Source organism: Triturus cristatus, chromosome 5_1 (assembly GCF_964204655.1).
Source record: "Triturus cristatus chromosome 5_1, aTriCri1.1, whole genome shotgun sequence".
NCBI lineage: Eukaryota > Metazoa > Chordata > Amphibia > Caudata > Salamandridae > Triturus > Triturus cristatus.
The window spans coordinates 778,379,651-778,401,921 of NC_140587.1; the positions used below are offsets into that span (position 1 = coordinate 778,379,651).

At 44.9% G+C, this 22,271-nt stretch overlaps 1 protein-coding gene across 2 annotated transcripts in view; it reads right to left on the bottom strand.

The window, feature by feature from the left end:
* Window positions 1-22,271, bottom strand: part of MIB1 (MIB E3 ubiquitin protein ligase 1) — a 376,461-nt gene that overhangs the window by 146,560 nt on the left and 207,630 nt on the right. The window lies entirely within an intron of this gene.

Consider the following 22,271-nt stretch of genomic DNA (forward strand, 5'->3'; position numbering starts at 1 on the left):
CCTGTAAAGTTAAGGTTGAACCTATAGGACCCCCATTCTCCGGGAACCGTTTCAGTTTTTAACAACAGCCCTTTCTGGCCCACAGCAGGACACGCCCCTTTCTTGTCCTGATGTCCCACAAACAGTAGGAGAATCGCAATATTTCATAAGAAAACACAAAGAAGAAGGTGCCAGAGTGACACCCGGGAGCTCTGAAAATTCTATCCACGTATCCAAGGGCGAGCCCCCGCTCCGCGCGCACCTCTGACTGGTACAGAGCGACAGTTTCGCAGGGGAGGCTTAAAGCCGGGCACACACCGAGTCACGAGGGCACCACTCCCCTGCCAAAACTGTTTAATATATTCACTGCACTTGCGACTGCTCGGTGCACACGAAATCAGGTTACAAAAGCTGAGGTGGCAGAACGTGGATATTTACTGTTTCACCTCAACTCTCCGTAAACCTTGCTGTATCCTTCATGCTCCGCAGTGCTTCTAAGTTTAGTGGCGGCCCCACAATGCTCCACTGGCAGCCGCGCAGGCTCAGTGAAACGCTGGGAAATATAACTGGGAACATAGGAGACTGCTTTATTTGGACGCGCTAAAAATAGAACAACAAATGGCCAAGCGGTGTTGGGAATCTGCAGGATGAACAATCAATAGGCAGAGAAGACGATAGCGGCTTCCCCGGGCGCGCGGATCGACAATCGACAGCTGAGAGACTATTTTTTGCTATGGTTGCCTAAATATGGTCAGGGAAGAGAGAGGCACAGGAGAGCTGCCTGCCTGCGAGTGCATGTTTCAAATGCTTAGCTGCCTATAAAGCTCTAACAGTTTTGCTCCTGCGCTCCGAGCTGGAAATACCGTGGGGCGACGTGGTTTGCGAAGTGGGAGTCCTGGTCTCCTGAAGTGACCCCTGGAGACGAAACGAGTCCCATCAAACCGGAGGAGTTTACGGCTCAGCCAGGAAAAGAGAAAATATTATTGCGCCAAATAAAAACACAAAAGAAAACTTCAGTGAATCGGATGAACGCAACACTTTCGGTTTTGCTCGCTCTTGCCGGCAAATTGCTTACTTCTGTGAATCTTTTAACCAGAACACGTGCCGGGTTCACCTGCTCGTTTTCCTGGGCACTCAACAGTGAAAGCGGACACAGGTAGGCGTTTCAACAACATAACTAATTATACGGTGTCTCAAAGGCAGCAGGTGCAGGCGGGCTGTATGTGCGTGTTTACGCTGCTTATTTACGTACGTGTGCCTCGTGCGTGAGGTGCAGTGATTCTTTCCCCTCTCCTCGCTGCGCAACGAAGAGCTGAATCAGCGAACAGGGGGCGCGTGCCTGCAGCTGATGTGTCTCTAGGGGTCATTACCATGCTTCGGAGGCCGCATAATGCTACGGCTGCAGGTAACGCTCCTGTGCAAGGCCAGCGAGGAGACATTTTGTGAGATGCCTATGGTTTTGTGTCGCTTAACTAACCATCCTTTCCTGTTTGAATAACTCATGACCTGAACATTTATTTAACTGATCCGTAGTGGTGGCTTCCAGGGCCAACCCGAGTACTGACACTGACTTAAAATATATTTGGACAACATTTTGTATGAGGTTGTGGGGCGTTTGTTTTTCATTTACCAGATGTTTGTTGCTGGGCACCCTACTGAAATTAACCACCTGATTTTCTTGGAATATGTTATGCATGCCCTCATATACTTAAGAGTTTAGATTGCGCCAAGACCACCTTAATGGTGCTTTAGAGCTCTTAACAAGCACTGCAAACACAGAAATGCAAACAACTAAATACTTTAAAAAAATGATTCCAAGGTATTAAACATAAAATAAAGTATTGCCCACTAATCATCATAACTATACAGGCACCAGCTGGTGAAAATACGGGGACATAATAAATTAAGCCCAGAGCACTGAAAAGGGTAAAGAGAGAGGACTGTGCTAAAATGCAGTCAGCCCAACAGCAGCCTGAACGTGCATGATGTAATTGTAATGCTGCATTGCTGTTCCTCCTTGTACTACTGTTGTATCCGCAGCCACGCTCTGATTTTCTCCCCATCAGCTGCACTAGGCCTTTTGTCATAGACTGCAGGAATTTCACTTCCCTTAATCTCTCTCTGTTTCAGGACTCTGATATCTGCTGATTTTGGATCTCGTCCAGCTCAAAACCACGCTTTGCACCCAAGACTGCTTCCACACAGAGCAACTTCGTTTCCGGGCGTAATGTTTTTAGCACAAAAGAGAAAATAAATTAAACCTGACCTTACACCAGCACTGGACGAACACGACGCTCCCTTGTGGCTTTGGAGACAAATCGTGAAGCACAAGCCATGAAAATTGACCAACATTTGGATCATCCCCTTTTTTGAATTGCATGAAAACTAGCACTGATGCTTGAAGCATGGAATAGCCTAGAGACCCCGAAACAAAGGAAGCAGGTGAGTGTTTAGACAATGAGGAACGGCTATTGCAGGAGTGCTGATCAAGCACTAGCTTTCGCACGCAACTTCTGGCCTACTCTCTTCCTAAACCCAATCACAAAAGAGGGTCTTTGCTTTCAGTGGCAACACCGTTGAAATACCAGTGTCAGCAGAGCCTTTTTGATAGATATATAAATGAGGCACCACTGTAAAGGAGGGTGTTTGCAATATATAGAAGTCGAACACTGATTCTCTTCTGTGAGCTGCAAAGCCATAAGGTTACAACCACTGTGGTGCCATATCCAGCTAAACAGCAGGGTATATTAATCAGAGCAGAAAGCCTGCACAAGGATCTTGCAGGGGGCTGAGCCACGTCTAAAGAAAAAAGGCTGCTCCAGATTTCAACCTGAGTGATGCTTAAGCAGAGACATTGGCACAAATCTGTGACACAGCAACAAATGTGGACAACCGCATCCCAACATTTGCTTGACAAAAAACAAGTGGCTATTTAAATGGAGGCAGGTAAATCTAAGGGCCGCATGTTCACCCCTAAAGGGTCTCTGGGTGCTGTTAACAGATAGCAGATGTTTGTTACCCAAATGCATGGCACTCACTACCACGATGATCTCAACAAAACTATGGTAAAGTACTCCAGCAGACGTTGCTGTGCAATGGCGACTCAGAAGGTGGTGTGCAGAATGGTGGCCTTTCCAGAAAACATACTTCTTTATGTACCCATATGAACTATGAAAACTATGGAATGTAAAGAAGTATGTATTTTGGGATGGTAATGAACAACGAGAAGATGAAGCGGCTACCAAGCTGAAGAAAGAAGAGCAATATAATAGGGGAAATTTACAGGCATATGAAGTCAATGTTCCACTGTATCACACAATGTTACATTATTGTCTAAACATTCGAAATTTAAATGGTCACTGGTTTGCAAAAAATGAATTTGATGTTTGAATATCAGATTTTATACAAAACTTTAACTGTTCTATAACCATCTCTCTACTTTTTAGGAACGAAATATCTAGAAGTTAATATGTACAAAAAATCTAAATTATGGGTTTTGAAAAGCAGAACTCTTTTGTTTAATGATTCTCCAGTGCAATCCATTTACTGAGCCAATTAAACCCTTTCAATATTGCATGCTTAGAAAAAAAGACTGAAAAGCAAATTAATAATTGTGTACAAAAAGCTAATCTTATTAATGGAGAAGGGCAGTGAAAAACTGCAACCAAATTATAAAACACCACTAGTCTTTCAATTTCCTAAATTAAATTTCTTCTCTCCCCATTATTCCAGCTGTAAATGCGGCAGACAGATGCATTGATCCTATGCAGAGGGGTTTTCAGCCATGGCAGGAGGCGGTTTAGCATTACTATGAGATCTGTAATTAAGAGAGGCTTTGAAAATGTCACCTTAACATCATATCTGCTATTTTTTTTTATTTACTACATATTTTGAGTGAGAACAGCATTTACCTTCAACTAATGGACTAAATCATAAGACATCATCTGATTCATGTTATTTTTGCTGATTACTTGAAACCAACTGTAAACTGTTTTATTTGCAAACGGCGAACACATTTTGTAGAGTGCCTGCCACTGCGGATTTCACTCCCCCCCCCCCCTAGTTTTAGAGCACTGTAATGAGGGGGGTTGTTACTCAACTTTATAGATCTTCGATGATAAAATAGGTGGATTAACCTGTGACTACAAGCTAACTATGCATTTCAGAAGCAGGCCCAATTTATAGACGACTAATTAATCATCTGGTTGTGAGCATGGCAAATAAGAAACCCAGGGAACTAAAAAAAAAAACACATTCTTCAAAAACATACTGGCTGAATAATTCTACTGGACTACAGCCACATGATCTATTGATTTGTAAACAACAGTAGGTCCCTAATAAATCATAAATGCAACCCAGTCCGATCAAGTGATTTGTAGCTGCTTAAAACTACTTTGAAATATATTTTTATTTAAATAATAACACGTGCTGCAGGTTGCTTCTCTGAAAGAGGCTGCAGTGCTTGGAAAACGCCCGAGCTGGTCTCGGGGTGGGTTGATTCAGCCCGCAGGGCTAAATCCATCCGCCGCATCAGCTGTTCGTGTTTGAGGAGCACACCCTGGCGTGGGGCATGTGCTGACACTGTTGTAACTCAAACATGTCAGCTCTCTGACGGACGCCGACAACAGATGCTGACATTATCCGATGCTGCTCTGCTTTTTCCATGGCCCCCTCGTGCCCTGATATGGCCAGTCCGAGAGACCGCGCGCGCCATCCAAAAGCACACTTGAGCAGCTGTATCTGGAGACGCCCGCGCGCGCCCGCCCAGTATAAATAGCACCGCGTTCATTACTGCACTCAGCGCTTCGGGCCAGGAGGAAGGACGCGCGTGACCTTTCAGTAGGGGTCACGCTGGGGGGTATATTGAAGTCAATCTCACCCCTGATGCCCAACCTCACCCACAAAACATAAACTTGGTTGAAACTCGCGCTTCAAATATAAAACACCTTCACGAGGGAATACACCACAGCATCGATGCGCTTTAGTGAGGATTCAAACGCTTTTTATTAAACGTTTATGGGCTCAGGCTTATTTCAATGAAACAGGGATGTGCTTCCATCGTTTAGGCCAAATAACTTGAACGGTTTCTCCCCGGGGGTGGGGTGGGAGGTTCCTTAGAATGATACCTCTTGATAGCCTTAGCATCCAAGCAAGACACATGTGCAAGCCCTTCCATCAGTGTCACGGACCATGAATGTAAACTGATCTCTGCCTGTGGTGGCCTCGCTCCTTCCAAAGTTACCGGGGCTCCTCCCCGACTATCAGTAGCCCTAGTCCAACAAGGTATCGACATTCTGAAAGGAGCATGGTTTGAGGAACCTCCTCATAAGAATACTGCATTTCATACGTAGGAGAAAAGTAATTTCTTGCAAACTTTTTCTTGTAAGTTTTGTGAAAAATCTGTGACATTACACTCCTTTGTCGTAATAAATCTGGAGTGCTGTAGCACCGCCGTGACACTGCATCCTCACTAACAGTAAACTGTCTCGTGTTAAAAAGGACCGACGCTTTTTTCATGATGTTCGTTTTGGTTTGCACTTTTAAGGTCAACGTGACATTAAAACAATAAATGTATCTTTCCATGCCGTTTATTTTATGAATAAAGCATATTGACGTCAAGCCAAAAACTATAAAATTCTATTTGCCGTTTGGACGAAGGCTGCGCAGTCAACAGTCACTCAACTAGCATTTCCTTCTCCAGCATAACGTCTATGCGTGTGTTCGTCATCAGTAGTACGGAGGCCCGCGGCGTGCATATGTGCGCGCGCTGTATTACACTTGTGACTAGGCCTGAATGCTTTGCTAGAGCTGGTAAAATGGAACCAAATCGCCTCTTCAATGGATTTGGTCCCCTTCAACCAGCTGTAGCTATGCATTGAAAACCACAGGACGGCAGGTGTCTCCAGACTGGAGCCCACAGCTATTGATGATACGTGACCGGCAGCCAGCCATGCACAGGTAAAAATGCGTAAATGTTACTGTACCACGAGATTCAATGTACGTTATGCATTGTGTAATGTGTATAACTTTAATAAAAATGGCATTCCATAGATTGTGTATCATTTCCTTCCGTTTGTTCTCAAGCAATAATAATATTCAGTATGTTGAGGTATAGGTGTTATCTGGGGAAACGTGCAATTTTTACATTTTACTGTTGTGTATTTCGTGCCATCACTATTCCTTGTAACTGAATATCAACTCTGACAAGCATGCCAAAAATGGCCCAATAAAGTCATTTTACAGGCCGAAACATACCAATTAGTGGAAAGGGTAACAAACATTTGGAAAGTTACAACTTCTATTCAACTGTCCACACAGTCGACATCTCTTCTGCAAAGGTAGACCCGCAAGCATGGGGTCTAAGTGTTTGTTAAGCCAAAACACATGCACTCTTTCAATGAATGCTATGCACACTTAGCAACGGGCAGGCTAGGGAGGGACAACAAATATTAGGTTCTAATTTTAAATGTACTGGGGGGGCGGGGGAGGGGGCACCTGGTACGAATCTTGTACCCGTACCAGTCTTACCCAGGTCATAATTTCAAAGGTTATTTCACTTTCTCTTGTTCTTGACAGTCTAATGATTGTAAAAAGGGCCCTGTTGATGGTAGGTGGTGGTTCAAGGCAATTCCAACAGGGTTCTTTCTCTTTAAAGAGTGACCCATCTCGAAAAGTGGATCAAACCACACCTTGCTTTCAGAGTCCATTTACATCAGTAAGGAAATGTTAGAAAACTTCACTAATGTCAACTTTGAAACACTGCATTAAGGTGGGCGCTGGAACACAGTGCATGCATCCGACTCACAGTTTAACACCCTTTGCATTACAATGATGACAGAAATCTTTTATAAATGCGAGAAATACCAAGAAACCTTAATTCGAAATGAAGTATATATGAAAACAGACTATGGCTACTTCTAAAGTCCCAATCAATTCTGCACCAGCCATATCCTTGCGCACACATCCTTAAAAAGAAAAACATTTTCAAAGTGGTTTATATAAGCAATGCACAACATTGAATAATTGCTTACTACCCCCACCCCCAAATAAAAATCGGCAACATTTTTAAATTGAGACTTTATTTATGGTAATGTTCTTCGCTTTTAAGAAATGCTGCACTGGCTCCCTTTCGACAATGAATTACACAAAGCAGGCCTCCACGTGCACGCTTCCAGTCTGAGTCACGGAGGATTCGCACAGGCCTTATTTAGAGAGAAAATGCCTTGTTATAGGTTCAGTGGCATGTTTAAACTTCTGCGAGAATGAGCGTTCGCATGTGATCACAGATGGTTTGGGGTATGAATCAGACACTTAACCTTACTACGAGGGGAGGGACCTTCACTGAGACTACGGAAGCCTGTAGCGCCCACTTTTAGAGGGGTCTTTTCTTTTAGCACACAATACCGCACTTGGGATGTACAACTACTGCAGGGTGAGGTATTTACCAGGCACGAGCATTCCCTCCTCGGTACCAGCACACCTCGAACCGAGAGACAGGACGGTAATCTCGCGAGTTTTCCCCGGTGCTGAGCTGTAAAACTATTGTACAGTGTTCCCACATAATTTCCCCCCAGGTTTTATTAGGCGAAACGTGTGCGTGGGATAACGTGCAGTATTTCTACACCAACAGGAACTCCATTTAAGGAGTAAGCTCCTGTTTTATTCCCGCGCTCCCTCGAAAGAGGGCCAAGAAGCTGCCTGCATGGAATTTGGAGCAGTTTCTGTCTGGACAAACAGCCCCTCGCGCCAGGGGAGGGCACGCAGCTCAAGGGGCAGGCAAGGATGCACACTCATGACCCAGGGAGGGGAACAAGGCGGCAAAGCGTTCATGTATCTTAGTGGGTGGTCAGGGTTTCAATACTGGGGGCAGGGGCAGTGCTGAATTTGAGCCGGTGATTTCAGGTTGGGGACACCGGCACTTTTTTTTTATTTATTTTTTTACAAAAATTGTATCTATTGTTTCAAACAAACATACAATCAGCAAGATCACGAATACACGATACGATTGGAGTGATGAGCAGTAACATTCGATATAAAACTAAAAATCTGGCAGAGTTCTCTTCGAGCGAGGGGGCCACGGGCACTAATGTTCGGGGACCGGCACTTATGTTTGAGGACCGGCACTTATTTTCCTCATCTGATATTTAGCAGTGCAAAGGAGGGAAAGACACGGATTTAGAAAGAGGGAGTTAGAGAAAAACGGCAAAACCGCCACAAAGGGAGAAAGCAGGGACCCGCAGGAGTGAGATGGGAGGCAGTGTCCCGTCGTGCATTAAAGACCACCAGCCTTGGAATGCAGCCCGCCCACGTTTAATCGCACCGGCTACGGAGGACTGCTTCGGGCACCGGCACTTTCTTTCACAAATTAAGCGCTGGCCCGGTTCCACCCATGAGGCAGTTTCAAACAGCTCACAAAGAAAGGTGGCACTATTGACCTTGACCCTTTGATAGTGATCGGAAAAGCTGTCGATTCTGAGTTCTCAATCTGGCATCCTGTGAACGCACGTGCCCACAACACGCCTTTGCAAAACGAGGGATGGGCGATTTAGGCAACCTGTGAGGAGATACGTAGGAAAGCCAAGGTTCACACAATTAACATAAATACATGCATCACACACAACGCAAACGTAATTGTTTACAGCTGAAATAGCAGTGATATAACGGTAATCGTTTTAGCGATAAAAGGCCACGCCCGCCACATTAGGAGGGCTAACCTTTCACGAATCACTTAACTACCTACAGATTTTCTAACTGGATTAGGCAACTGATTACTCTTGGAAAGTAATACAGCTATTACTTTGATACATTTAAAAAGAAATGTTAGTAGTTTTTCCGCAAATTTTACATCTAAAGAAACACTATGCTTTTCTCATCATGGGCTTTTCTTGAATCGGACTCTGTGCAACACACTGACGCACCGTGCCACCGCGAAACCAACGCCAAACCAGTTACCAGTAACTCACCCTAAAGAGAGGGGTCTTCAGCCCTGCACAATATGTGCCCCAGGCCGTGGACCACACAAAGTTCTCCTGCGAGGATATTCCAGAGCTGTGTACGTAGCAGCAAGTTACTCTCAGTTCCCAGTGGAGCATGGGGGAATGTTGACGATGTTTCACTGTATCTGCCACAAAAACGTTCAGAATGAACCCTTTGGGCTACCTGAGTACACCACACCTAAAGGGCGAAGTGCACACTCCACATTTAGCAAACAAAATGATTCCTTTTGGATGGTCCGTTATCCTGCGTCCTCTGTGAGGGGCGCACTCTTCTGTAGTCCAACAGTCCAGGGGACACTGGACCACCGACAGGGGTCTGTAGCTAGGTGACCCTCGAAATCCCTTTCCAGGTAAATGTCTATTTAGGGTCCTGAACTCACAGAATCAACAAGCTGCAGTCAAGATTTCATGCAGTTCCTGGGGAATCTGCTACAGACGCCAATACAAAGCTGGAGAGCATGCTGGCACGGGGCCCAGACCATCGGGTCAAATGTTGATACCATTGAGAACCACCTGAGCTAGAAACAAAATTCCAATGGTTCTAGAATCAGCACCACCTCATTTACCTACATCAACAAATCGCCAGGCAGTGGAGTCGAGGAAATCTCAAGATTTCGGGTGCAAATAGAGCATGCTTTCCTATGACACAAGAAGGCACTGACTCTAGCGTGATCACAACGTGCTGGCGACATGGAGCACTTCAGCCCCTCTTGGCATGGATCGAACTGACTCAGGTGCACTAGCTTCCATAAGGATGCCAGATTCTGGAAAGATTCAAATCCGGATAGGAAAAGGAGCTCGAGTAGTTCCTCTTTAGCAGTGGAAACGGCGACTCTTCGAAGGGTTTGATGGTCTTCCTAGCCGTTTCACAGAGCGTTCGTGTAACCTCCAGGTAAGAGCTGTGCAATGGGCAGCCTTGCACTAACCCAACCACTATCTTATCAGAGTGCACACTTCTGGAGAAAATGGTACCTTCTATTGACTCTGCCAGGTGCACAAGAAAGCGAACACATGCACCCACAACCACACGTGCAAGGCATCTCCGTATATGCCCCAGATATAATGGAAGTAAAAGACTACTTGAGTACGATTACAGAGACTTTACAAGAAGAGGGTAGGTCGGTCACCCCTTCCCAGGGATTGCTGGTAAACAGGCTGTACACCACGGCTACTGATATTACTGACATTACTGTCTGTTCCTCACAGCCTCATGATAGAGGGGAGGGTAGTCACTCTGGACAAGAGGGATGCACTTGGATGCCACCTCATCAAATCAAGCAAACAAACAGGAGCCCTCAGTGGTCTTGCATGAGCTTACATTTCACTGAAGGACAAACGAGCACAGGACTATCCATGGCGTCTTGTGGCAGAGCAGCAAGATTTTAACAAGATATTTAGATGGTTCATTCAACAACACTTTCTATGCATCCCCGGGGACCGAGGCACACTTGCTCATATACTGTCCTGCATGCAAAGACATTCTGTTCACCTTTCCTACAGTCTGGGAGGAAAAAGTAGTGTGTATAACTAAAACAAAATAAAAACCCTGCTTTGTCCTTTGGGAACTATTACAAACATGATAAGGCTGCACAATAAACAGTTGCATGTCACTGGAAAGACGATACATAAAAACTACAGACCAGGAAACAGGCTTCAACAGATACCTGTCTGACATTATGTACTAGGATTACCCCTCCTTGTAAGCGACCCAGGAACCACCATTACTCACTTCTATCAAGCTTTTAGTGAGCTTAATGCTGCTAATGCGTCAAGACTCCACCGTTTGTAGTTTAGGACAATCCTCCAATGCATGTTTCAATATGCACCCTTACGTTAATGCAGGAACACACTCCCTTCGTCCCTATGTTCCAGGGACCACACTGCGATCACTGTTTAGGAAACACTCCTGCTATCCATTTTTCTGGATGCCTTCCATATCAATGTTCAAGGACACCAATTCTTATCCCTGTACCAGGACACCCCCTTTGTACCAATGATCTTGCTGCCCTCACCTCCGGGTAAGGTACTAGGTACCCCTCGTAATGCATGTGTCCGCTCTCCCACCTCCTACCAATATTGGAACCCCCAATTTTTGTTTTAGGTCTCCAATCGTACTTGTGTTTTAGAACGCTGCTATTCACTTTTCATAGCCTCTGGCTATTTTTAAATCTTTCCTATGCGCATTTCTTTACACTTTCTGCGCAAGTTTTAGACTGTGATCATGCACGTTGTTTGCCCCTTTCACTGAAATTCCTACTCTTGCTTCAGGGCACCACCTTCAACCTATCTTTCGGAGCCCCTTTCTTTACATATGTACCAGGCCAGAGAATAAATCAGTACCAGACACATCAATTTCTCACCCAGTCATTCCCCCTACACACACACTATTGTATTTTCAAAACTCCTGCCCATCTCCCACAGTTTCCAACACACACTCTTTCACATCTTTCAAGAGAATCTCAACGCTGCCCCAATTTTCAGGATTCCCCGTTCTATTCCTGTAGTCATAGCTAATACAAACCTATACAAGTTAATTTACTTTAATTGTATGATCAATCAGACAGACACTAGAAAATTAAACATGTGTAAACATCAAGTAGCAATCAATGAAATCTACAATCTACTACAAGGTCCTGGCAATTGTTTACGCCTAGTCTCTTAGTGAAATGCAGTTTGAAGCCCTCACAGACGTTTTCTTATGCTGAGGCAAATCTTTTCTTCAGCTTTACCCCGGAGCACTTACTTTTCCTTGAAATGCATGAGGTAGTAAATGACCCAAACAGGTTTGGATGAGGGCCAAAGAATCAAAGAGACTGTAAATTGCATCTTTTTCCCCAGTCACAGTGTGTGCAGATTGTGCTCTCATGGTACATAGGTTTCAGGAGCATCTCAAAATGATTCATCTGTTGTGTCCTGCCTACCCATGGGAGAAAAGGAAGCTTGCTCTATTGTGCTTTGGCAATCCCTCAGATTACCGGCAACTAGTAATTCCAGATTCCCCTTCTGCCAAACTGCATTTCAGCACACCCCTCTCCCCCACTGCCTTCTCCAGTTTCAGCAGGCACCCTTGCTGTCTATCAACGTCTTAGCAGGCCTCCGGCATCCCTCCCCTATCTCAGCAGCCTCGCCGCTGCCTAGCATCCATCCAGCAGGCCCCTCGTCTACCCATGTTTCACCAATCCCCTAGTATACCAACGTTTCAACTGGCTCCTCATCTACACGTGTTCAAACAATACCACCATCCTCCTGGATTTCAACAGTCCCTTCATCTACCCACAATTCCATAGTGCCCTCACCTATCCACAGCTCAATAGTGCCCTCCTACTCACCTACCCTCATTTCAACAGTCCTCGCCTAGCCATACTTCGGCAATTCCATATCCCTATCTTCGTTTCAAGTACTGTTTGCCTCATCTGTTTCACAATCCCTCATCTACGTTTCATATATCTCATGAACTATGTTTTTTTAACCTCCTAATTATGTCTTAGAAACCCTTCCTTATCACGTTTCAGAACATTTCCCTTCTGTTCATGCTGTAGAATACCACTCTTATCCATGGTTCCGTATTCCATTCCTATAATGCATCATTAGCTCTCAACCCATATTCCCTCTAATCCGTGTTTCAGGATCCACCTTATAAGCATTTTCAATAACCCAGACATTCCTACCCAGTTTCAGGACACACGGTTCTATAAACATGACAAAATGCCACCATTTACAAGTTCCAGGTTTCCCCACTGTATTGTAATATTTATACAGCGCTTACTATTCCCATCTGGGGTGTTGAAGCACTGATCGCACCGGTAGCATGCTGTGCCATATAGGGTGTGCGGTTAAAAGTATGGTGTCCTTGTATTGATCCTATGTGGGACGTGTTTCCATTTAATGCATGATGACCACAGAGGTGCGGTTATCCTTTATGGGACACAGCGCTTAGCAATATGTTGGGTAAGAGGTATGAGAAGCACTGTTTATGGTCAGCTTATGCTGACAGCCTTGATCAGATATACAGGTACCTTTATGGTGTTGTATGGGACACCCACCTAGATGTTTACTGCATAGGGCTGTCCACTTTCAACAAGCATTGATCTCTTGTCTTTATGGGGCCATGTGTTTGGCCCCATAAAGATAAGAAAGTGCTTAGAGCCGACTGGCGCATGCTCCAAGCGTGAAGGCAGCGTGGTTGCAGGAAGCCCGAAGCACTGGCTCATGTGCTTCACAGCGGTCATGAAGACTTTTCTTATCCGCTTGTTAAATAAACAAGCAGATAAGAAAGTCTTCACGGCAGCCGTGAAGCAGGAGACCCAGTTCGGATGGGCCGTCCCAAAAGGACAAAGGGCGGTAACACAGAAGCCTCATTTTCAATGGGAAGCCACCGTTTACCATAAATGGTGACGCTACCCATTTAAAATGAAGGGCGGGGCTTCAAGTCCCCTTCTGAAATATACTCACCCACAATATGTCTCGCAGACGCGATCAGCTCATGCGCGCTGCAACGCAGGTCTGCGAGACCTAAATAAAGAAAAAGAAAATACAACCATTCCGGACGCAACCACTAGCTGGCGGAATAATGCACAGCATAGTGAATCCAGAAAGAATCACGCTGCAAAACTGAGTAAAATCGCATCATTGTTCTCAACAAAACACTTGTACTACTTGGTGTTGCTAAATAATATTAAGATACATTATAAAGTGCACTTGTGCGATGGTTTACATCGTAGATCAATAATGAGGAAGCGCAGATTCAATCAATTTACTATCACATTTTTAAGAACAAGAACTCATAAAATAGGCTTTGTTACCAATCACATCAAAGAACATTATAAAATGGTTTCGTATTTCGCACAACTCGTAAAAAAAAATCAGTACTCCGAAGAAATGGTAAAATCTTTCTCATAGAAACTATCTCCCGACCCTCTAATTTAAAGTAAACATATACCAAAAGAACCAGGATTAAACTGCAATAGATACAATGTACCTGTGCAAAATCTTGCAATTAGCAGCAGTAATTGAGAAGCACTTAGACTAGGCCTACATTTAGCAGCAACAGTTAAAGTGTGGTCGTGCGGCGTCTAACATTGCACTGCAATCCAAACAATAGATTAAAAAGGATATTTTGTCCTTTTCAGAACAGGCCCTCACCAACGAAAAAAAATTGATTTGACATTAGGTTTATGCCCAGATAATTTTTTTTTTTTTTGATTTTCATTATTTTTTAAACTAAAAGCGTTATCCTGTAAAACCGGTCATCAATATTTTAGGCATGCAACAGAAATTAGGTGTCGTGCACGGAGAGTAGTGGCTATAGTGGTTAGATTCCATGTACTAATAAGGGTACTGGATTATAGGAGAGGGCTGTAACGGATCTGCCTTGCAAAAGAAACTGCTATAAAGTATAATAAATAAGGTATCAGAGAGGGTCCTAGATGTCTTTCACTTCTACCACTTATCTGGAGCCTTACACAGGGGAAGGTTCTGCCCAAGAATTCAAATGTTTTGGCAAATGGTCAATCTGCTCAAGTGTGCTCGCAACCTCAATATTTCTTTAGAGGTTTTACCTCCTCCCTCCACTGGGGAGGAGGTGGGTGGAGACTGAGGAATACATTCTGTGAAAAGCCTTCTAACTGAAATGTTCAAACTGTCCATCCATGTTGCTACAGAAGGATTTGCTTTCAGATCTTGAGGCGAGCTGCCTACAGATTAACACAAAAAAGCCATCTAACTAGGAGCACGTTCAACTAAAAGCCTTGGTTCATGCCAGTATGTACCTTTGAGCTTGCAAGCAATACTCAAACAAGCATTGGCATAGCTTTTGGTATGTTATAAGTATTTAGTTATGCAGCACAATATCCTTGGTGCAACAACATCAACTGTTGCATGCTAAACACTTATAAGGTCCCAAAGGTGAGACCTATTGGCTATGCCTATGCTTGTTCTAGTAAAGTCTATGTATAACCACAGATTCCTCACTGACCTTCCAATCCTCTGCCATCTGGGCTGTTCACCCTAAAGATCCCATTAGACACTGCACACTGGTCAATTCTTTTTTTTTTTTACTTGGCTCCAATTTTTAGAAAGGATAAAGTAATGAAAGAAACTGATGTCCGTGCACTGAAGTGGCACTAATATGGGCATTACAATGCGGATGACGCAGATGCAGAGCCAATTGATGCCACCTAGTGGCGCCCAGGGGTACTGCTCAAGATTGTCTGGAACCAGTCTGATGCCTGAGGAATAGTCTAGGGTGAGGAATTGCCATTAAGGAAAATGCTACTCACCAGTATGCATCTGTTCTTGGCATGTAGAGCTGCAGATTCCCACACTGTGCATTGATCGCCATCTGGTGTCGGGCCCGGATGTTTGCACTTTGCTGCTGTATTGGAATAAGTCTTTGGAAGTCACGAGATAGGTGACTCCTCCTTTGGACAATAGTGCGCATGGACATCGACTATCTTCAGATTGTTTTTTCGCCAAGAAGGGAAATGATGGAGTTTTGTGAGAAACAGAAATAGATGTCCATGTATGTTGTAATGAATTAAGATAATACTGGAACAGATAAAGGTAGCCGGGGAGGTGGGTGGGCATGTGTGAATCTGCAGCTCTACATGCCAAGAACAGATGCATACTGGTAAGAAGCATTTTTCTTTCGAGGCATATGAGCTGCAGATCACACACTGTGCATAGATTGCATAGCAGTACTCCTCTTTAGCGGCGACCACCAGTAACTGTTGCAGTAGTTTGAAATAGTTTTTGAGTACAGCCTGGCCCACACTAGCTTGTTGCTTTGCCTGCATATCTACACAATAGTGTTTTGTGAATATGTGCGGTGTAGACCATGTAGCTGCTTTGCAGATATCATCTAAGGGAATGTTCCCTAAAAATGCCACTAAAGCCCCTATTTTGCAGGTAGAGTTGGCTTTAGGGGGAATAGACAGTGTACATTTTGCTTTGTGATAGCAAATTTGTATACATTTGACAATCCACCTTGCAATCCCAGTTTTTGATATGGGATTGCCTTTATGTGGTGGTGAGAAGGATACAAAAAGTTGTTTTGTTTTGCGAAAGGGTTTTGTTCTGTCAATATAGTAAAGGAGTGCTCTTTTTACGTCTAGTGTATGAAGCGCTTTCTGCTACTGTTTGTGGTTGCGAGAAGAACACTGGCAACTCAACAGAATGGTTGAGATGGAAGGGAGAAATAACCTTAGGGAGGAATTCGGGATTTGTCCTGTGAACCACTTTATGATGGAGTTGTAAAAATCGTTCTTGAAATGTTAGTGCCTGTAGCTCACTGACTCTTCTAAGAGATGTAATGGCCACAAGGAAAGAGACTTTCCACGTAAGAAATTGTAGCTCGCATTTATGTAGAGGTTCGAATGGAGGACTCATTAATCTAGTGAGGACGATGTTTAGATTCCACACTGGCGAGGGTGGTACCCTGGGAGGAATTATTCTTTTGAGACCTTCCATAAATGCTTTAACGGCAGGTACCTTGAACAATGACATATGTCAATTTTGTAGGTAAGCTGCTATGGCAGCGAGATGTAATCTAATGGATGTGTATGCTAGATTAGATCTTTGAAGATGCAGCAGGTAACAAATGATGTGTTGAATGGACGCATCTAGAGGATTGATGGTGGTGTGGTTACAGTATGTAACAAATCTTTTCCACTTGGCTGCATAGCAGGCTCTAGTGGTGGGGCGCCTAGCCTCTTTGATAACGTTCATACAATCAGGTGGAAGATTGAGGTAACCAAATTCTAGGACTTCAGGAGCCAGATCGCTAGGTTGAGCTGTGCTGGATCTGGATGTCTGATTTCTCCATCGTTCTGTGTTAAGAGCTGTGGGGCGAGGTGTAGTTTTTGGTGCGGAACTACTAATAGTTCCAACAATGTCTACCTGGCCCATGTTGGAGCAACTAGGATCAGTGTTAGTGACTGTTGTTGCAGCTTGCGCACCACTAATGGAATGAGTGGGAGAGGCGGAAAAGCATACGCAAATCTGCCTGACCAATTCATCCATATCGCATTGCCTTCGGACAATGGGTGTGGATATCTGGCGGCAAAGCTTGGGCATTTTGTGTTGTAATGTGTGGCGAAGAGATCTATCTCTGGCTGCCCACACATTTGGAAAAACGGTTGAAGAACTTGTGGATGAAGTTCCCACTCGTGAATCTGTTGTGTCTGACGACTTAACAGATCTGCCATGTGATTTTGAATTCCTGGAAGATGTTGGGCTAAAAGGAATATGTTTTGAGGAATAGCCCACCTCCATATGCTCTGTGCTAGTTGAGAGAGCTGCAGAGAGTGCCCCCCCCCTTGTTTTTGTAAATAGTACATTGTCGGTGTGGACTAAGACAGCTTTGCCTGATATCTGTTTCTGGAATGATTTTAATGCCAGAAAGATTGCTAGTAACTCCAAATGATTGATGTGAAGTAGCTTTTGCTGAGGTGTCCATGTGTCCTGTATGGTGTGATGTAGTAGATGAGCTCCCCAGCCGCTGAGCGATGCGTCTGCTGTTAGCACAAACAATCTGTGAAACCGGCTCTAGGAACGGTCGCCCTTTGGCAAGGTTTTGGGTGTTCCACCACTGCAGAGAGCAATGTGTGCGGCCGTCCACCAACACCAGATCTATTGGCTGACCTTGAGCTTGGTTCCACTGACGTGCTAAGCATTCCTGTAAGGGGGCGCATCTGGAGTCTTGCATGAGGTACAATGAATATACAAGAGGCCATCATCCCTATTAGTTGCATGAACACTCAAGCTGGAAGTGAGTGATGCTGCTGGAATTTTATTATAATGGTTTGCACGCTTGCTATCCTGGCTGGACTGGGATATGCAAGGCCTTTTGAGGTGTTTATTGTGGCACCTAGATATTGTTGGATGTGGGACGGTTGGAGTTGAGACTTTGTGAGGTTTATGGTAAACACTAAGTCGTGAAGTAGTTGGATTGTGGTGTGTGTGAGATTTACACACTGGGTATGCGACTTGGCTTTTATGAGCCAGTCGTCCAAATATGGGAAGACGTGAATTTGTTGCCTTCTTAAGTGGGCTGCTACCACTGCCAGACATTTTGTGAAGACTCTGGGTTCTGTGGTGACTCCGAATGGGAGAATCTTGAACGGATAATGCTGACCGTCCACTACAAATCGAAGCTATTTCCTGTGAGCAGGGTGAATGGGAATGTGGAAGTAGGCGTCCTTGAGATCTAAGGTGGCAAGGAAATTGCCGTGTTTGAGTAGAGGAAGGACCTGTTGAAGAGTGATCATATGAAAATGGTCTGAATGTATGTAGAGGTTTAATGGTCTGAGGTCCAAGATGGACCTTTCTTTGGAATGAGAAAGTACAGGGAGTAAACCCCTGTGTTTTGGTGATGCAGGGGAACTGGTTCTATTGCATGTTTTTGTAGGAGGGAAAGCACCTCTTGTTTTAGAAGCATTAAATGCTCTGTTTGGGTGGTATGTTTGGGGGAGCTGAAGTGAGTTCTAGGCAATAGCCGGAGTGGATGATTTGTCTCACCCACCTGTCCGTGGTAATGGTGTTCCAGACAGGTAGGAATTGAGCAATCTTGCCCCGACCGGAGTAGAGTGGTCCGGGGGTAGTGGAGGGAAGTCATTGTTTGGGGGTGGAGGCGGTGCGAGTATTGGTAGTTTTGCCTCTATCCTTGTTGTTATTGCCCCTGTAGCCTTCTCTGTAATAGCCGCTGGTAGATGAGGTCTCGGTGGGACTTTTGTAGGAAGTGGAGGGGTTATTAGTGGTAAAACCTCTAGAGGTGCCCCTATAAGAGGAGCGACAAAAGGAACTTCTGGGAGCTTGCGATTGCAAAGCTCCCATTGATTTGGCAGTATCCGTATCTTTTTTCATCTTCACCAAAGATTAATCTACACTAGGCACCAAATATGAATCTACACTAGGCCCAAATACGTGTTCCTGGTCAAACGGTTGGTTTATTATGGTAGCTTGAACCTCGGGTTTGAATCCCGAAATGCGTAGCCATGCATGTCTGCACAAAAGGACACTGGTATTAATAGCTCGGGAGGCTGTGTCTGCAGCATCAAGAGTACATCGAATGGAGGTATTAATTATGAGTTTGCCTTCCTGGATGAGATCATTGGCCCTGGTTTTATATTGATCTGGAAGGTGTTGTAGTAGGGTCTCTAGCTCGTCATAGGGTGCCCTATCGTACCTAGCCAGTAAAGCTTGTGTGTTGGCAATTCTCCATATGTTGGCTGCTTGGGACGCTGTTCTTTTACCAGTTGCGTCCAGCAAGTTTGAGCATCGCCTGAGGTTTGGGAGTTAGCCCTTTTCCTGGCGTTGGAGACTACCAAGGAATCCAAGGGAAGCTGCCCTTTAATGTAAACAGGGTCAGCTGGGGCAGACTTATATTTCTTTACTACCCTGGGGTTAATGACTCTAGCCCTTACAGGAGCCTTAAAAACTTGGAGTGTGTTTGATTACTCCTTTTAACATTGGGAGAACGGAAGTGGACCTTTGAGATGGTGCAAAAGTGTCCATGAGGATATCTTCTTCTACAGGGTCTGTGTGCAAATTCACACCGTGGTATTCTGCAGCTCTGTGTATGAGCTGAGTGAATCCTATAGTGTCCTCTGGAGGGGATGGTCTAGATGGGTAGATATTATCTTGTGGTGTATTTGGAACATTTGGTGTGCCATAATCGTCCCATGGGTCCTCTGGGGTATTAGGTTGACTAGGTTCCCCTAAAGGTTCATCATCCCCTTCCTCCCCAGAGGTGTCATCATCCTGAGGTGGAGGAGATTGTGAGGGTACTGGAGATGGGATAGAAGTGATGTGGTGTGGAGGAGGAGGTGGAGAAGGAATTCTTAAGGGAGAAGTTGCAATGTCTCTTCTTTAAAGGGCGTGGAGCTGGTACAGGTTTGTCCATTTTCCTTTTCCTGGAAGGACTAAGTATAAGTTGACCTGTCTTGGGGTCTATTTGGAGAGTTTTTTGGGTTGAGTCAGGTCGAAAAAACTCCTCCTCTGGAGTGTGTTGTTTTGGTGCCGATTTTTTCGGGTCAGATTGTTTGTGTGGCACAAGTTTGAGTCGTTTTATGCTCCCTAGGTTTGGAATCGGGAGTTTTCCTGGGTTCCGTTGTCTTTGGAACTGGTAGTTTCTTTGGTTCCGATCTTTTTTTTGGATCCGAAGGTTGAGTGCCAGCGGTCTTCAGAACCGGTTGATTGATTGGTTCGAAGGTTGAGCGCCAGCGGTCTTCGGAACCGGCTATTTGATTGATTCGGATGATTTTTTGGGATCCGAAAACGAAGCGCCAGTGGTCTTTGGAACCGGTTGTTTGCTCGGTTCCGATGATTTTTTTGGAGCCGAAAAGTCAGTGCCAGTGGGTGTCAGTGCCGAATGCGCCGATGCGGAAGCAGGCGTCGGTGCGGAGGAAGAGAGTGGTTTCTTTTTTGGTGCCGGGGATGGGGTTTCGGCACAGACGGTAGGCTAGCTCGATCCAGAGTGGCCTGGAGGCTTATGTAGTGACTGCTTTGCCGAGCCCGCAGGCGGGGCGTGGGAAGTTTTGTCCCGGTGTGCACCTAGGCCCGAAGGTGAAGGTGTTACCAAAGCCTTTTTGAGAATGGGTGGGGGGGGGAGGGGTAGACGTCAGTACTTATGACCCACTGCCCTGGAGTGATGTCTTTAATGTCGGAGTCGTCTGCGCTAATGTTTCTCTCTTCGATCTGCTCCTGCTCCGGTACATTGATGCCTTCTTGGAAGATATTGTCCGGTATCGATGTTGATGATCAAGCCATGCTTCTTGGAGCTCGACGATCCCGTATTGTTTTCTTGGAGCGGAAAGAGACACAAGCTGGACAGTCTTTGGCCTTGTGCTCGGGCAAAAGGCAGAGGTTACACACCTCATAAAGATTGGCGTGTGGAAACTTGGATCCACATTGAGGACACTTTTTGAAAGGAGTCCTTCCCATGAGCCAAAGGCCTAATGGCGCAGCTAGGCCCGAAGGCCTGCGTTGACGACCGGAATCGAAGAATTCAAGTTTGTAGAAATGCGCGTCGAATGGGAAACGCGATTGAAACAATACCGAAGAATGGGTGAAGGATTGCGCGTCAAAAGGTAGAACGGTAACGACACTGAACTGAAGCGCGACGAACACATCCGAGCCCGATGGCGGAAAAAAACCAAAAAAACAATCTGAACTATTGTCCTAAGGAGGAGTCACCTATCTTGTCACTTTCAAAGACTTCTTCCAATACAACAACAAAGTGCAAACATCCAGGCCCAACACCAGATGGCGATCTATGCACAGTGTGTGACCTGCAGCTCATATGCCTCCAACATAGAGTTAAAGCCAATGGAAAGCAATGGGTGGAGTTGCTTCTCAGGTAAGCTATCCCAATGTCCCAAATAAATATTTTGCAATCAGCATGTTCCCAATACCTCTTTGTGGCCTAAAAGGAGATGGTCAATAAAACACCATCTGAGTGCGCACCCAAATTGCACACAATTGCCATTATTTGAAGTTAAAATATAAAATAACAAATAAAATGTACTTCAAAACAAGTTTGTCAGTGAAGAGAAGAGGCAGATGTGGAAAATGTGTGCAGGCTTTATACAGTCACTTAAATTAGATGTAGCTAATGGGCTGACCAATTTCACCACGAAGCATGCCGTAGTGAATAAAAGCAAAATATGAAAGACAATTTAACAGCCAATGAATAAAGCCCACTGGCAAAAAGCTTGTGGAAAACAACAGTCTAGGAAGACAGCTGAGGCTGCCTCATAAGCAAGGCCTAAAAATAGATACGGATAAAAGCCAATTGGATGGAAATGCAATAAATAGGGACAACTATATATGGAAATTACAAAATGATAAATTCCATAAAACCATAAGCCTTACAGGAAATTAAAATGAGTAGCAGCAATAGATGTTATTTACAGCGCTTGACAGTATCGAAACTTCATCATTAAACACTATTTCTTAGTTAAATTTCACTGTTCTTGTATAATAAGTCGGGACAGACGGGAAGGAGAGAGGGGTTACCAGCTCAGTGATTCTGTCAAGGCTTGCGAGACCCTGACTGGCTTGCGGCGAGGAGAGTTTGCCGCAGCACTAAACGAAGCAGAAGATTCCAAAATCTTGGGACGTGGGGTTGTTACATGCCTGAGCGGCGCCGGGAATGACAGAAAGTTGTGTGCGGACATCCAGGCAGGCAGCAGATAGGCAAAGAGGTGCGGGCTCGACTCCCCCTCCCTGGAACCGGAGAGATGCCTTGATTACCTCTGTTTCTCCCCTCCATTTCTGAGGCCGCTAGGGAAATCAGAG